Source organism: Phascolarctos cinereus, unplaced genomic scaffold, assembly GCF_003287225.1.
Source record: "Phascolarctos cinereus isolate Bilbo 61053 unplaced genomic scaffold, phaCin_HiC Scaffold_4;HRSCAF=312, whole genome shotgun sequence".
Lineage (NCBI taxonomy): Eukaryota > Metazoa > Chordata > Mammalia > Diprotodontia > Phascolarctidae > Phascolarctos > Phascolarctos cinereus.
This window is the reverse complement of record NW_027555847.1, coordinates 487,656,722-487,672,745: the sequence shown is the minus strand read 5'-3', so window position 1 is coordinate 487,672,745 and position 16,024 is coordinate 487,656,722. Positions and strand designations below refer to the sequence as shown.

The following is a 16,024-nucleotide window of genomic DNA, read 5'->3' as shown; positions in this document are numbered from 1 at the left end:
GGGTGATCTCTAAGGTCCCCTGGGGCTCCATATCCTATTATTTAAGGAATACATTGTTAATTCTTACTTATTACCTTCACTGGAAGAGATGGCTGGGTCTTACAGGCTAACATAGGATTTGAAAAGGCTGAGATATAGGAGAGGGCATCGCTGATGTAGGGGAAAGCAGGTGCAGCAGAGTGTGGGAGGAGTATGGGAACTGGGCAGTCTAGTTGCTCTAGAGCTGCAGCTTTGTGGAGTCTGTGCTATGGATGCAAGGTGTGAGGCACGTAACTTAAAAGAGTAGATGATCCCTTGAAGCATTTCTAGTTAGGTCTGAACTATGTTATATGCCTTAGTTATAATCTGGGCAGCTAGGGCTGGAGTCAGGAAGACCTGAGTTCAAATCTGGCCTGAGACACTTACTAATTATGTGACCCTGGACAAGTCACTTACCTCTGTTTGCCTCAGTTTTCTCATCTGTAAAATGAGCTGGAGAAGGAAGTGACAAACCATTCCCGTCTCTTTGCCAAGACAACCTCCAATGGGGTCACAAAGAGTTGGATGCAACTGAAAACGACTGAACAACAACAAAAAGTTACAGTCTGTTTGCCTTCCTTATATGTGCTCTGCTTAAGGTGAATATTGCAATGTGTTCACCTTCTTTGAGCAAACATACACTGACAGCCTCAGGAGTCAGGTCAGCGGCATCCTGCAAGGGGAAGTAGACCTAGAACGACAAGTTGCTACAAATAAGATAATCCATAAATGTGTGAATAATCAAGAGTGGACTCTTCTGGGCACTGCAGCAAAATGTGCTTTTGCTTCCTGTGTTCACCAAGGAAGCCTTTGGTGTATGTGAAAATGTCTGTTTGTGCCACCCACCTTACCCATTCTAAGGGAAGATTCCAAATTTCTCTAACTGTCCATTGGGATCAGAATATTGTATTATCTTCTTCAGTGCCAGTGAGAGACCGTGTTGCTGAGTGGATAGAGAGAAAGACCTGGGTACCAGCCCTTCCTCTGCCAGAGGGTATGCCAGCTGCGTAGCCCTGAGCAAGGTACTTAACCTTTCAGAGCCCCAGCCAACCTTTTGAGACTCTTAAGGAGCAGAGCAGGTAGGTATCTATCTGCCTCAGGAATAGAAGTTCCTCAATGAGAGTTCCCATGTTAATAGTGAAATCTTAGGTCCTGTGCCAATGTTAAGTTCCAGTGGAGCTGATCAAACGACTTGGCTTCTTTGCATACTGAAACAGCTCAGCCAGACCCAGGATTAACCTGTGATATAACATGGTTTGGGGTAAACAGCAGATACCAAATCAGAGTTTATGATTTCCTGGTGAATTGCATTTCATCTACACTTGGAAGGATGGTATCTTGAAAGGGAATATCCTTATGACTTTTGATCTGATAACCAGGGACATGTTTATATGATAGGTGTCCAGTAAATGCAACAATTGCTGGAGTTATTGATGTTTCTAAGTTGTATTAGTCTGAGCCAAAACCTCAAGTTGAGATGGTCATCACTAGAGATTAGGTTTTTTTAGTTGTTATTTAGTTGTTTGCAGTCATGTCTGACTCTTCATGACCCCATTTGGGGTTTTCTTGGCAAAGCTACTGAAGTGGTTTTCCATTTCCTTCTCCAGCTCATTTTACAGATAAGGAAACTGAGGCAAACAGGGGTAAGTGATTTGCTTAGAGTCACAAAGCTAGTAAGTGACCGAGGCTAGATTTGAACTCAGGAAGATAAGTCTTCCTGACTCCAGGCCTGGCACAGAACAATTATAAACTTATAAGAAAATTCAAATCTATGGTTCTGACAGAAGCCAAATAAAATATGTAAACTTATGTTATACTCACATAAAGTACAGTAGTTGTTACAGAAACTGGCACCTAAGCTTTTTTCTCTTTCCTTTTGGAGTTTCATTATTTCAGCTTCAATATTTGATTGTTTCTAAAGCCAAAAAATAAATAAATAAAGGAGAAAAACCTGATGATTATGTTATGATGAAATATTAGCAATGTTTTAACTAAATCTGATAGATGGCAATGTGGATGAACATTGATGGTAATTTTCAGATGAAGAACTGGATATGTTCTCTGTGCAAAGTTTATTTTCTCCAACCCTCCGAGTAGAACTTTAGAGATGAGATTTGAGCATATTGAGGAAGCATATAATATTTAATAAAGGAATTAGTTGTGGTTCAGTGGATACTTTTTTCTTCCTGTCGAATATCAGATACTCACCACTAAGCTAACAAGGAAAATGGCTGCATAAGATTTCAGCTAATGCTACTCCTTGCCAACATTCTGAAGTTGTGGTGGGCTGCTTGGCTGTTTGGAAGTCAGGGAGAGAGGGGCAAATGGAACTCTCTGTAGGGACCTCTTGACCTCAGCAGGGGAATCTTTCCCAGGCAGATACAGAATTTCTTCAGTTCTCTAACAGCTTTAGTATCACCAAGGCAAATCTGTCCCATAGAAAACAACTAATAGTATCTTTTGCTGCTTAAAATATTTGCATTTCTTGAGAGCAAATAAAAGTATGAGGCTATATAGTTTTCTACTAAAAAATGTACAGTACTTACCGAAAGCTGTGATGTTGACAACCCTACAGAGGCTAGGTCTTCTATTTTTTGTACATATCACCTTTAGCACTAGCCTCTAATGTAATTTTTTCCTTCATAAAGCCATTTTTAAAGAAAAAAAGACCCAAACTGAAGAGCACAGAAATAAAATCAAAGTGCCACATCTTACTGACTCCTAGCAACACAAAATCAGTTCTGTTCTTTCTTTGCTCTTATTGAATGGTTGGAATTTGTGGGTTGTCAGGAACCAAGAGAAAACTGTTTGAGTGTGTGGACAAAGAGGCAGTTGAACCTTATTGCTCTGGTTTGAAAAGAGTTCTATTGGAATGCCTTTCATTTTTTGAGACACTAAAACAAATAGTGGCGAGTTCAATACACATATGATATGCTTTCTTCTATGGAATTCAAAGACATTTCCCCCACATTAATAGATGGAGAAGCTGAGACACAGAAAAGGTAAGCTATGTGAGTGCCTTAGGCCATGCAATTAATTAGTAGCAGAGACAAGTTTAAAACCCAAATCTCTTGTTTCCTAGATGGGTAGGTGAAGCCACTACCTTCTGATTGTGTCTTTCCATTCAAGCTTTTGTCTTCATGACTTCAGGATCAAAAACCAAGCTCTTAGACAAATAGCTAAGTAGATATTTTTTGTTTTCCAAATTCTACTTACCCAAAAACTTGAGAATAGTTGAGTTGCCACGGGCAGAACTACTGTAACATATGGACCTGGGAAGGAAGTCATCCTACTTAGTACCAGCAGCCTCCTTTACTCAAAAGCTTGCAGTGCAAGTCACAAAGATGCAGGTGTCCAATATGTTTGTATTAATGTTGATAGGTTGCATGGCTAGCTCCTTGAATGTTGTTGGACAAGTTTGCCCTCACTCACCATCTCAGTATCAGCCTGGCTTCCTGCCATCGGTACCTGATGTGAAACCTTGTACCAGGCCCACAGGAGCAGGGGCTTTGTACCAATTTGTTCTGTGGAATGGTACAGAATGTCCATGGACTTGCTATCCTTTATTCTGGATGCCTTTATGTGTCACCTGATGTGTTCAAGGGAATATCTATCAACAGAAAACAATTTAGTCTCTGCTGCTTCAGAGGCTCTTCAGAAGCATTTTTTCCAGGCTGATGCACTGCTGAATGATTATTAACACGTCCATGTAGGTCAAGAAAAGTAGGGCTCTAAATCTGAGGCATAAAGAGTTTCTGGAGACTAATCATCTTTCCTCCTAATATCTTACACCAAAGCTAAGAAAGTTGGCAAGACAAACATATACACGAGCTCAAGAGAGACTGAATTTTCATTTTATTTTTTAAGCTCCAGTTCTTCAGATTATGGTCCTTTTGATCAATGACCCTCAATTGTAAGAAAGCTTCATTTTGGGGGAACAAATTAGCCTTTGGCCATTTGGTTCTCCATAGTGCTGATGAGATTGGGGGTGTTGTTTAGGCCCTATCCTGTGGCTATAGACTATAAACCCAGCCAGTCATCTGGGAAATGTATGCCACTAGTCATCAGAGAGTCTGAGTGAACTACTTCAGAGGAAAAACTCAAAATTCATTCTCTACAGACTGCTGGTGGGCAGGGCCATCTTTGTACCTGAAGGGAAAATCATTCAGATTTTAAAATTATCACCATTTTAGGTTTCAGGGCTTTTTTTCTCCCCCCTTAACTGAGGCTTGATGCCAGTGCGATGATGCCCATGGAAGGCGTTGTCACAGCAACATCCATGTGTCTAGTTCCTGTTCAATCTGTCAGCTCCATGCTGCTCATTCAGTCCTTTCAACTGCTCCACTTAGAGTGCCTGCATTTCCCTGCTGCCAGAGTGAATAGGCTACAGACATGCATCCCAAAGGAATGCTGCCATGCCCACCTGAGGGCTGGGCCCTCTGGGGCGCTTCTTTGCCATTTCTATTGTTCTGTGAAAAAAAATATCATAAAGGATTTGAAATCAGAAGGTCATAAGGTTTAGTACCTAATGTGAGTATTTCAAAGGAAATTTAATGTTCTGCTAAGAGATGAGAGGCATGAAAAGTTAGGATTGTAATAAAGAGATACATAATGTGTGCAAATAGATTTAAATATTTAGAATTTAAAATTATGGAGATACTTTGAGATGGGAAGAATTTTTTGCATCTTTTCTCTTTGAAGTGTTCTCTGAAATGAGAGTGACTCAAGCAGTGCCTGGAAAATACCGGAGGATCACATGATGGCTAAAAATAAACACATCATCTACAGCAGGGAAAATAACCAGGGCAGAATTAACTTGGTATGGAAATGTTAACATAAAATGGAAATGCAGCCCCAAGTCTCTCTCATGGAATAAAAAGATGGGTATAATCATCTCCCATTAGAAGCGAAGAAGAGACAGGCATCCCTTACTTTATATAGAGGAGTAGTCTGTATGGTAGAATGAGATTAGGTGTGCCCATTCCCAAATGAATGATGGTACTCCTCCACTAACAAAGCCATTCACTGCAACACCTCATGACCTTTCACAAATTAACCAAAAAAGGGTTTATCGTAAGATAATAGGAACATATGCACTCCATTTAGGAAATTTTTCTAGGGTAACAGCGAGGTGGTTGAGACATTGGATTTGGAGCAGAAATCCTGGGTTTGATTCATAACTCTGCTCCTTACTATGTGAGGTATTGAACAATTCATTTTCTCTGGGCCTTGGTTTCCCCTATAATATAATGGGACTATTTTCAATGGAGAAGTATGGAATGTTGACATAACAGCATTCCATTGCATTTATATGACATGATCTGTTGGGCCATTTCCCAACTGAGGACTACCCCTTTAGTTTCCAGTTCTCTCCTACAATAAAAAGCGCTACTATTAATACTTTTGTATAAATGGGTCTCTTTTCCTCGTCCTTTGGTTTCTTTGTGGAATATGCCTAATGATAGTATCACTGTATCAAAAAGTATGCAGTTTAATGACTTTGGAGTATAGTTTAAAGTCACCCATCTTTTAGCCAATTGTTATTCTTCCCTAGGAGAAATATAAGGTGATTTTTGAGGTGTCATAAAAACTTTAGCTGAGGAACTCTAACCAACTATTTGATTCTGAAAAAGAGTTGTTTATTGGTGGTGTCCTCAAATTAGTCAGAGGGACCCTAGCCCAGAGGGAGGGTGTACCATAGAAACACTAAAGGAGTCTATGAAATGATCAGTTTTAAGAGTCATTACTTAGCTTGTTAAGAAAATAGATTAATAGGAATCAGTGCTTGGGTATTTTTAATTGACTTGATGTCATATAATTTACAACATTATGTTCTCAGATGCTTATAATTTTATTTTCCTTGTTAGAGTCCAAGAATAGGGAGCATATGCATACTTTTATATTCATAGCTACTGAATCAGATTTAAAACCTGTAAGAAGAAAATAAAGGTTTCCTGAATATTGAATCCGAGTCACATCTAGATTGAAATACTTTATGGTCTGCAGTAGGATGGAACAGAACCAAACTATTCAGGGAGTAGCTTGCTGGCTACTTCCAAGGGCTGACAGCAGAAAAGGAGAACAGCTAGACTTTACCCAGCCAAAGGCTACATGAGTGACTTTGTACAAGCCAAAAGGACCACTGTGCTTATTCTGGACCAAATACATGATTCTGTCTCACTATAAATTTCAGAATGAGAAATTTGATCATTTGGGCCTTTCACAAAATTCAGGGCTTCCCAGAAGTCACAAAATTTGGCTCAGCTGTAGTCACCAATGTTATAATAATAAGCATACTTTTTTTGTATTTAAAAAAATATTAGTGGGGGGGCAGCTAGGTGGCGCAGTGGATAGAGCACCAGCCCTGAAGTCAGGAGTACCTGAGTTCAAATCCGGCCTCAGACCAAACACTTGACACAGTTACTAACTGTGTGACACTGGGCAAGTCACTTAACCCCAATTGCCTACAAAAAAAAAATTAGTGGGGCAGCTAGGTGGCGCAGTGGATAAAGCATTGGCGCTGGAGTCAGGATGACCTGAATTCAAATCCAGACTCAGACACATAACACTTACTAGCTATGTGACTCTGGGCAAGTCACTTAACCCCAATTGCCTCACTAAAATATATGTATATATAAAGTACACACATATTAGTAAAACAGACTGGCTCTTCAGTTCCCTCTCCTCCATGACAACTTCAGAGAGATACTTGTGAGGTACACTACTCTAGATAGGAACAGAATAACTAGTTCATCAGTAAGACAAGTTGATCTTTCCTCCCCAAGCTCACTATGGAGCTGAAAGCCAAGGGCCTTTCCAGGCTTTACTTCCCTCTCTATACAGCATCAACATTGTCTGCTCTTTCCTCTCCTACCCTTAAATAGGAAGGTTTCAGCAAGCTGCTAGCAACCCTGCTTCGGAGTATTTAGCTGTGACAACTTGGCTCATTCCAGCAGCAAGCCATAGCTCCAGAATTCAGAGCTTGTGGACAAGAGCTGCCTGCCTTTCTCAGCTACAGAAGGAAGATCCCACCAAGCAGCAAAGAAACAAGGCTTTTACAGCATCACTGGTGCTGAAAGTGCTATACAGGGGATGTTCTTAAAAAGATTTTGGTTGGGAAGGAGGGCTTAAAAACTGCAGCTAGTCTCTGAATCAGGAGAGAGAGAAAGGAAAGAGTCCCGATTCTTTAATATGGCACTTTGTCCTGAGAGGACTGCTGGAACAAACATTTATTGAGTCAATTATATGTACTTCACTGTGCTGAGCTTTGGAAGAACCACAGATATTGATAAAATCTAGTCCCTTCCTTCCCCTAAAGAAGCATAAATTATACCACAGGAGGAATGATGGAACTGGGCCCAGGACTTCATTCATATAGGAAAAATATGAAGAAAACTTTTCAAGTGAATAAACTCCTATCAATAGATATCTCCACAACTTAGAGTCTTAGAGATTTGCCTGGCACTGAAAAGGTGTGTCAGAGGAGGCAGAATTTGCACTCAGGTCTACTTGACTCTCATAAGAATATAAAGTGCTAAGAGATCTAAATATTTGGTCCAAAGAGTACTATGAATGCATTTCAAAATGCAACAAAACAATATTAACTGGTATCAGAGGTCTCTTTAAAGAATAAAATGAGCATTTTTAAAAATTAATTTTATTTGTAGTCATCAGGACTACCAAATTTTACAGTAAATTTTCAGATATATTTCAGTAATTAATTTCTTGCCTTTTTAAGCTTCTAGTCCTAACACAAGAGACATAAAGATTCAGAAGTCACTTATTTACTATCAGCTCAGTCAATACAAGAAGACTGGGAAAGTCTCCATTCTTGCTGTAAAAACCCACTCATTCTCAATCCTTTAGCAGAAACTTTTTTTTATTCCTTAGAGAACAATCATGATGAGAAAGAACTTGTGGATACACACTGTGGCAGTATTCTACTCAGCCACAGTGACTGCAAGCATTTTGCTCCCTGGAAGTCTCTAATAATAGCAATAATAAGAGCTCACATTTAGACGTCGCTTTAATGTTCTCCAAGCGTTTGTAGATGTTATTTCATTTGTTACTCACAACATTTCTGTGAGGTAGGGGGTATTAGTATCCCCATTTTGCAGATAGGGAAACTTGAGGTTTATAGAGGCTGGATGGCTTCCCCAGAGTCACATTTCTAGTAAGTGGCTAGTAAGCTGCTAGTAAGATTTTAACTCGAGTGTTCCTGACTCTTAAGTCCAGCCGTCTTTCCACTACGACCCCAGGCAGTCAGGGGAGACAAAGTATGGTGCAGAAAAATTAGGGCAAAGAGCTGTGAATAACTAACTGATGGGATTGTTGCCAACTGAGTAAATTTCTCCTCTTTTGCGGTTCTTGTCAACAATAATAATGTCATATTTTTAGCTCCTCTTATTTATGATTCTGGCAGAAGAAATGATGTAAATTATGTGAGAGGAACTTCTAAATTTCATCAAAGCACTAGTTGTGAAGGATGAAGCTGAATGTAATGCTTTTATTTGCTTCATCATCCTGAATTCATGTAGACCTCAGAAGAACAAAACAGCATTTTCCATAAACATTAGGCAGGCTACTAATTGACATAAACTGCGTGATGCTCTGGCCTTAACAAGGCCATGAATCAGGCTGTCCTTTGTTTTCAGAACCATAGTTAAGAGGTCCTAGAAATCCTCTTTAGACCAAAATTCTGGAAGGCAGTAATTAAAACAACTCAAAGACTTAGCATAATAAGCCATACTTAGTTTTAATGTTGAAAGGGAATTACAGGAACTTCTCTATAATTCATATCCATTTTCCTCTGCATCTGAAATTTCCTTTTTGAAATAGGAAAACTTCAGGGAGGAGGTAGAAAGGAAAAATGTTTGGTCATAAAACATGGCAAATACTGTTTTTCAGGACATCCTTAAATGCAACTCGGAAAAAACTTGAAATGCCTGATGGCCACTCAAACAGATGTGCATCACATGCTCCCAATCAGAATAGCTGCAGCCTTTTTAAATAAAAAGACTCAGTCTGGGAGGTTTTCACTTTGGTGTTGAGCAGAGAGGAGCCATGGATAGGAACAGAACTGAAATGATCTGGTCGGGAATTCTGGGGAATCGAAGGCTGATTTAAATGAGTTCAGTGGCATTTAAAATTGATGTCTGGCCCTAACCTCGGGACTAAAAATGTTCAGCTCCTCTGTGCATTTGAGATAACTCTGATCAGGGGCTTGAGGCGAGGGAGGGGAATCGTATCTAAAAGTGACTGTTAAATTAGAAAAAGTAGACATTTTTTGGCAATATCCCTGGCCAGAATGAAGGGGAAAAGGAACATCTTGAGGCCTTAGAAGTTAGATTCTGTAGTTTCATTACAATTAGTGCTTTTCTTTGGTGTGTCTAGTTGTGTTGTTGCTGCTGCTGCTGCTGTTGCTTGTTTTAAAAGAAAGCAAAGCTTGAAAGCAGCATCAGGGCCACGTCTTTAGTGTGTCCTTGAACATCCAGCAGCTCCTCTTTGGTCACACAAGTAAACAAGATGGCACTAAAAAAGGAGGAGAGGAAGTCTCTTTTTCCGCTCTCTAAATTCTAACACTTGTTTATGTATTTTAGCCATGTGACAGCTCTCCAGGGAAATTATTTTCATATCAGATCACAGCTTATAGAAATCTGAGAGTTCAGTCTCCTCTTAAAAATGTACTTTTGGTTTGAACCCCAGAGTACATTTTCCATTAAAGCATTAAAACCTTCAGAGTACATGCATAGATTTCCTCAGTAATATTCTCTTTATTTATTGCCATCATATTTATTTTTTTAAGAGTGAATGAAAAGTGGTCTTTAACAGCCTTTTATTACATCACTGGTCAGTTTCTGCCAAAATTGCTTCATAGGAACTGAAAATGCCAACTAATTTAAAAATCAGATAAGGCTAATAGAGGAAGGGAAAGGAATAAGCATTTAAATAGTGCCTCCTAATATGGCAGTGCCAGGTACTGTACCAAGCGCTTTACAAATATTATCTCATTTGATCCTTCCAACAACCCTGCAAGGTGGATGCTGTTATTATTCCCACTTTACAGTTGAGGAAACAGAGGCAAACAGGTTAAGTGACTTACCGAGGGTCACACAACTAGTAAAGTGTCTGAGACCAGATTTGAATTCAGGTCTTTCTGACTCCAGGTCCAATCCTCTGTCTGTTGAATCACAAAATTGCCTCAGTAACTTATCTAGGCCGTGCATCCATTTTGACCTTATCTTGGTATTTTATATATTTATATATATAAAATATATAATAATATAAATGTATTTATTTATATTTTATAGGCAGCAGATAGCCTGCTTTTTGTTTCTTTCCTTTTTCTGTTCTACCCACTGAAAATATTTTTATGTACATTGCTGTATAAAAAGCCTATAAAGATGCGTTGTACAAAAGCATGGGGCACATTGAGTGCTTTGGTACCACCAGCATTAAAGTGTGGGCACATTTGGCCAAAACTCCCCCTGCCATTTTAAGGCTTTATCTGTGGTAACTATTAGAATCAGTGGTTTTGACCATCACAAGTCAACCAACCACTTTCTGGGTTTTTTTTCCCCCAAAACCTGGCTGTTTCTAAATTGACAAGACTCCAGTTTTGTAATATTATTTGGATATAGCATAAGTAATACTTGGGAAAGACTTTTCATGAGTTTGGCTATATGGGCAGAAGAGTACTGTGAAATGTGTGTCCTCGTGGGAAATGGGGGACGGGGCAAGGAACTCAGCTATAAGTGATCTTTTTTTCTTTTATGCTTTTTTTAGATATTCACTGGATACTGTTGGTTGTCTGTATTCTTTGAATTGCTTTATTGCAAAGACCCATAAGAGCTTTCTTTATGTGAAAATAGATCACTAATAAAAAGGACAGAATTGTTTTGATGTTAAAAAGCACTTTCAGGACTAAATAAATGGCTAAAAGCTTTTATTCAGAAGGCAGCTGATGCAGAGTGGTTTCTGGCCTCTTTGCATTGCTCTGTAGCATTTACTGTTTATCAGACCCAAACAGTTCCATCAGTCACCTGCCAACACTGTTGAGTCAGAGAGCCTGGAGCAGTCCAACTGGGCTGTGAAGATGTACCAGGTTTAGGTGCTGATTTATACAATAAGCATTTACTGATCACCTACTGTATGCAAAGTATGCTACTAGATACTGTGAAGGGTACAAGATAAATAAAATGCCAGAGTAACTGTCCTCAAGGACCTTATAGCCTAGTAGGGAAGGTAAAAGACCCCAAAATAGCTATAATGATAAGAAAGAATAACATAACTATGATGACAAGATAAAAAGTACTATAATTTATGTATAGCATGATGTGGGAGATCAGAAGACAGGTTTTTTGGATGAAGGATGGATTCAATGAGGGGATGGTGTTTGGTAGATGATCTCAAGTTTAATAGGTCAAATAGGGAAGGCAACCATTTTCAAGATAGAAGGAACAACATGAACAAAATCTTGTAGATGGGAAAAGAAGGCACATTCAGGGAAACAGGACGTAGTTCATTTTGCTTAGACTCCTAGGTCAATGAGAGAGAGAAATGGGAGATAAATCTGAAAAGATAAGTTAAAGCCATCTTGTGGTACATCTTGAGTGGCAAACTGTGGAGTTTAGACTTTATTTGGTGAGCAACAGAGGACTAAATATTTAAGGTTTGGGTTTTGATTTCGTTTAGTTTGGAGGTTTTTTGTGTTTGTTTGTTTCTAGGAGGGAAGGATAATATAATCAGAATTGTGCCATAGATTTTGTTTCAGTCAATATTTAGAATTGTTCGAAGAGGAGAGAAGCTGGAGGTAAGGTGATCTGTTAGGAGGCCATTTAGATAATTCAGGAACTGGCAATTAAGGCCTGAATTAGGGTGACTGTGGTAGAAACAGGGAAAATGAGATCATAGGCTCATAGGTTTAGAGCTCCAAGGGATCTCAGTGCATTTAGAGCAACTAAAACAACCCCAAGTCTAGTCATTCCAAATCCAGCACTTTTCATTGTACTATACTGCCTCAGAAGCAAGAGTATGCAAGGGTAGAATCAGCAGGATCTTTTAAACTGTAAATTCTGTTCTGTAAGTTCAGAACAATCTTCTGAGTTTTCCCATCTGTAAAATGGTTACAGTAATGCAAGAAGCAGAATGGTACAGTGGAAAGAGTACTTATTTTGGATCCAAAGGACCTGAGTTTAAATGACTATATTCAAGTTGAATAACCTATGTGATCTTGGGTAAATCATTTCATCTCTATTGGCCTCAGTTTCCTCAAATGTAAAATAAGGGAATTGGCCCTCTACAATCCCTTCTAGCTCTAAATCAATGATCCTATGATTGATTAACTTGGAAATGTTGAGTTTAAGATACAGATGGACAACTAAGTGGAAATTGCAGGACTGTAGCACAGGAGAGAGATAATGACAAATGCAAATTTAGGAATTATCTACATAGAGATGATTATTGAATTCATAGTAGCTGATACAGTCACCAAAAATGATGTCTATATAGGGGGGAAAAAGGTACTAAGGACTAAACTAGTGTGAATGTGATATGATTGGAGAGAAGGGATGAGATATGTTTAGGAGACAGAATCTATGACGCTGATTGGAGATGGAGAATGTGGTGGTAAGAGTCAGGAATGACTTCTGGGTGCCTTTGCCAGAAATAGGGAAAGTAGGAGGGTGGGCTGGGTTTGGGGGGGAATAATTAATATGAAGTATAAAATTAGGAAAGGAAACAAAATAGTTAATTAGTTCTACTTTCTTTTTCCCATGTATGGAAAACAGGTGTCCAATCCCTTGCTTGAGCTTCTTCCTAAAACAAGAGATTTTTTAAAAAGGCACTTTTAGATTCTTTAACATTTAGTGCAAACCTGAACCTTAGCTTTCCCAACATTGTTCTTACAGGATTTTGCCATTCAAGTGTATTGGTTCTACCTTCATTTCCTTCTCTAGTCCAGATCCTTTTAAAGGCCAGAGATGCTAATGAGTTCCTTGAAAAGCCATTTTTGGGCTCTGATTTTTCTCTTTCATTAGAATCATTTGCAACTATATTACCAGAATTTTGTTGGGTACCTTCCATCCTTCTTGAGTTAATTTCCCTTTTAGAGTCTCAGGTCATGAGTTCCAATCTATCCCATCTTTGGGAAAACCAGGCTTAGCTGGATGAATACATCTTAGACCTTGAAAGATTTCAAAGAGATTAGAAATTGGATGGGTTGGGGGTATGTTGCTTGAGAGTATAAAAGGAAACTTGACTTAAGAGGAATAGGAGGCTCTTAATAACAAAATTCTGCTGGTAGACGGAGTGGCAGAATGGGCAGCATGCTGGACTTGGAGTTAGGAAACCTAGGCTTGTATCCTGCCTTAGATACTGACGAGCCTCATGATTATGTCAGATCCTCAGTTTTCTAATAGGTAAAGTGAAGGTTGTAATACTTATACCAACCCTATAGGATTATCATGAGGAAAATACTTTAAAAACCTCCGAGTATGATATATGTGTGAATCATTTGTATTTTTATTAGGACATATATTTCTCACATTTATCTACAGACACATGAGTCTGCAGAATCATGCCTGACCTCTTTCCAGTCCTTATCCCCCAATGAAATTGCTCCACTATTATTTTTTCCCATGTCACACTTCTAGTGTATCAGGCTGTATCCAAGCCTATTTTCCTTCCCTACTCCTTTTTCAGTTTGAAGTCTTCATTAAGTATGTTCCATGTCTGTCCAAGGGCTTATCCTTCTTGTAGCATAAGCCAGGTTTTAGGACTCAGTATCATGAGAAGGTTTCCTTAGGATAGGAGAAAGAAGTTCTTAGTTCGTCCATAATAAAGGAGAGTTTGAAGATAAAAGAGAAACAGGAACTGATAAAACAAGGTGAAAAATGGGATTAAGAGCAGAGGCAAGAGGGGTTAACTTGGCAGGGAGAAGAGCTACTAGTTCTCAGGTAGGAGGAGAGTATTACCGTAATTACATTTCTACCAGGTTGGTAAGTACAATGAAATATAATTTTTCTGTCCGTTTGTTTACATTAAATACTTTCATGGCTTTCCTTTTAATTAAATTTTTTTCAATTATCGAGCATTTTTTCTCTCCCATACTGCCCTCCCTCAATAAAAAAAAAAAAGGAAGAAAGAAAAAAACAAAAATTCTTACAACAAATTTACATGGTCAAGAAAAATAAATTACTATATTGTCTATGTCCAAAAATGTGCATCTTATTCTGCATATTAGTTCATCACCACTCTGTCAAGAGGTGGTTAGCATCCTTCATTGTCAGTCCTTTAGAGTCATGTTTAATCATTTTGTTAATCAGAGTTCCTAAGTCTTTCAAAATCTTGTTAATTTTTACGATACTGATGTTATAAATTATTCTCCTGGTTCTGCATCAGTCTATACCAGTCTTCTCAGGTTACTCTGAAATTGTCATCTCTTTCTTAATTTCTTATAACACAATAGAATTCTACTACATTCATATACCATAATTTGTCATGGCTTTGTTCACACCCTCACTGGGGTAGAATACCCTTGTGGCATGTATACATTTGTGAATAGAGCTATCCTTCAATAAGGAGACAAAAAAAAAAGAAAGTTTAATAATAAAAAATTTTCCCTTACTTGGTATCAGATAAAGATAAACTTTTCTTTTTTCATAAGCAGTACTCAGTTTACAAATTTCAGACAGATGAATGTCTTGTATCTACAAAGAACTACCTGTTAGGCAGAATTCTATCTCCATACTGCTGCCCCTAAGACTCTCTCCTGCCCTCTCACTGCCTCCACCAAGGCTAATCCTTTCCCCTTTAGATAGAACATGTCCTAGCACACACCCCATTCCCTTTGTCCAGGGCTCCTGCCCTTAATCCCTGATGCTCTTGGGTAGAACTGATCTTGTTCTGCCTTTCACTCTACTCCTCCCTTCTCCCTCTTCCCATTGCCACTAGAAATGGCCCCATCTCACTTCACCTGTCCCCATCTCTTGCCACTGGAGTTGATTGGAAGTCAGCTCCTCCTTCCCTTCTAATTCTGATCACTGCAGCAAGAGCTCCCACCAGTTAGGACCCTCTAATTAGTTGGCTTGGTTCCTTCCAGTGGTTTTTGAGGGAAGGAAGTCCCCTATTCTTTATACTGGGGCTATAATGACAGGAGATCTGTTCCTAGAATCCCACATTGGAATCTCAAATGCATTTTCCTATATAAAAATGTTATTATGGATAGTGTTTAGGTTCTATAGCATTATTAATACTGACAGGTCCAGTATGTTATAGGTTAAGTAGATATTTGCAGGTTGACCTGAGAACCTATCATTTCTAATATTATTTCTATCAGAAATTGATCAATTCCTTTTGCAGAAGGCCTTTCCCAGTTCCTCTCCTTCCCTTCTCTCCCTGCCCCCAATGCCTTCCCTCCAAGATTAATTTTCATTTACTCTGAGTATCTTGTATGTTCGTAGTTGTTTGCATATTGTCTCCCCCATTAGAATGTGAGATCCTTGAAGGCAGGGACTGTGTTTTTGTCTTTCTCCTGCGCTTAGCATAATGCCTGGCACATTAATAAATGTTTGTTGACTGACTCATTGACAAGTGTCTATAAACTAAAGACTAAATTGAGTTATAATATACTAGAATCTCTACTAGAATTGTGTGAGCTTTCCATTGCATTATATAATAATAACTAAAGTTTGCAAAGCTTTCTACAGACATTATTATCTCCTTTGTTCCTTACGAGAGCCCCGTGAGGTAGGCATTATAGGTATTATGATCCTCATTTTTACAGATAAGGGAACAGAGGGTTAGAGAAAGTGAACTTGACTGTGCTTACGCAGCAACTTTCAGCAACAGAATTCAGAACCAAATCTTCCCAACTATAAGGTGGTCTAGTATTCTCTCCTCTATAACACTTCGCCTTTATAAATCTGTTGGTTTGTACCCAGGTACAACTATATTGTTGAGAATCCTTCTGAAAGTTTTATTTAGTCTGGATTCTCAAGTGCCTTAT

General features: G+C 38.8%; 1 protein-coding gene across 3 annotated transcripts in view; it reads left to right on the top strand.

Annotated features, from left to right (window-relative positions):
• The window catches only part of MAPRE2 (microtubule associated protein RP/EB family member 2), a 191,733-nt gene that overhangs the window by 155,792 nt on the left and 19,917 nt on the right, over window positions 1-16,024 (top strand). The gene's annotated exons all lie outside the window — the stretch shown is intronic.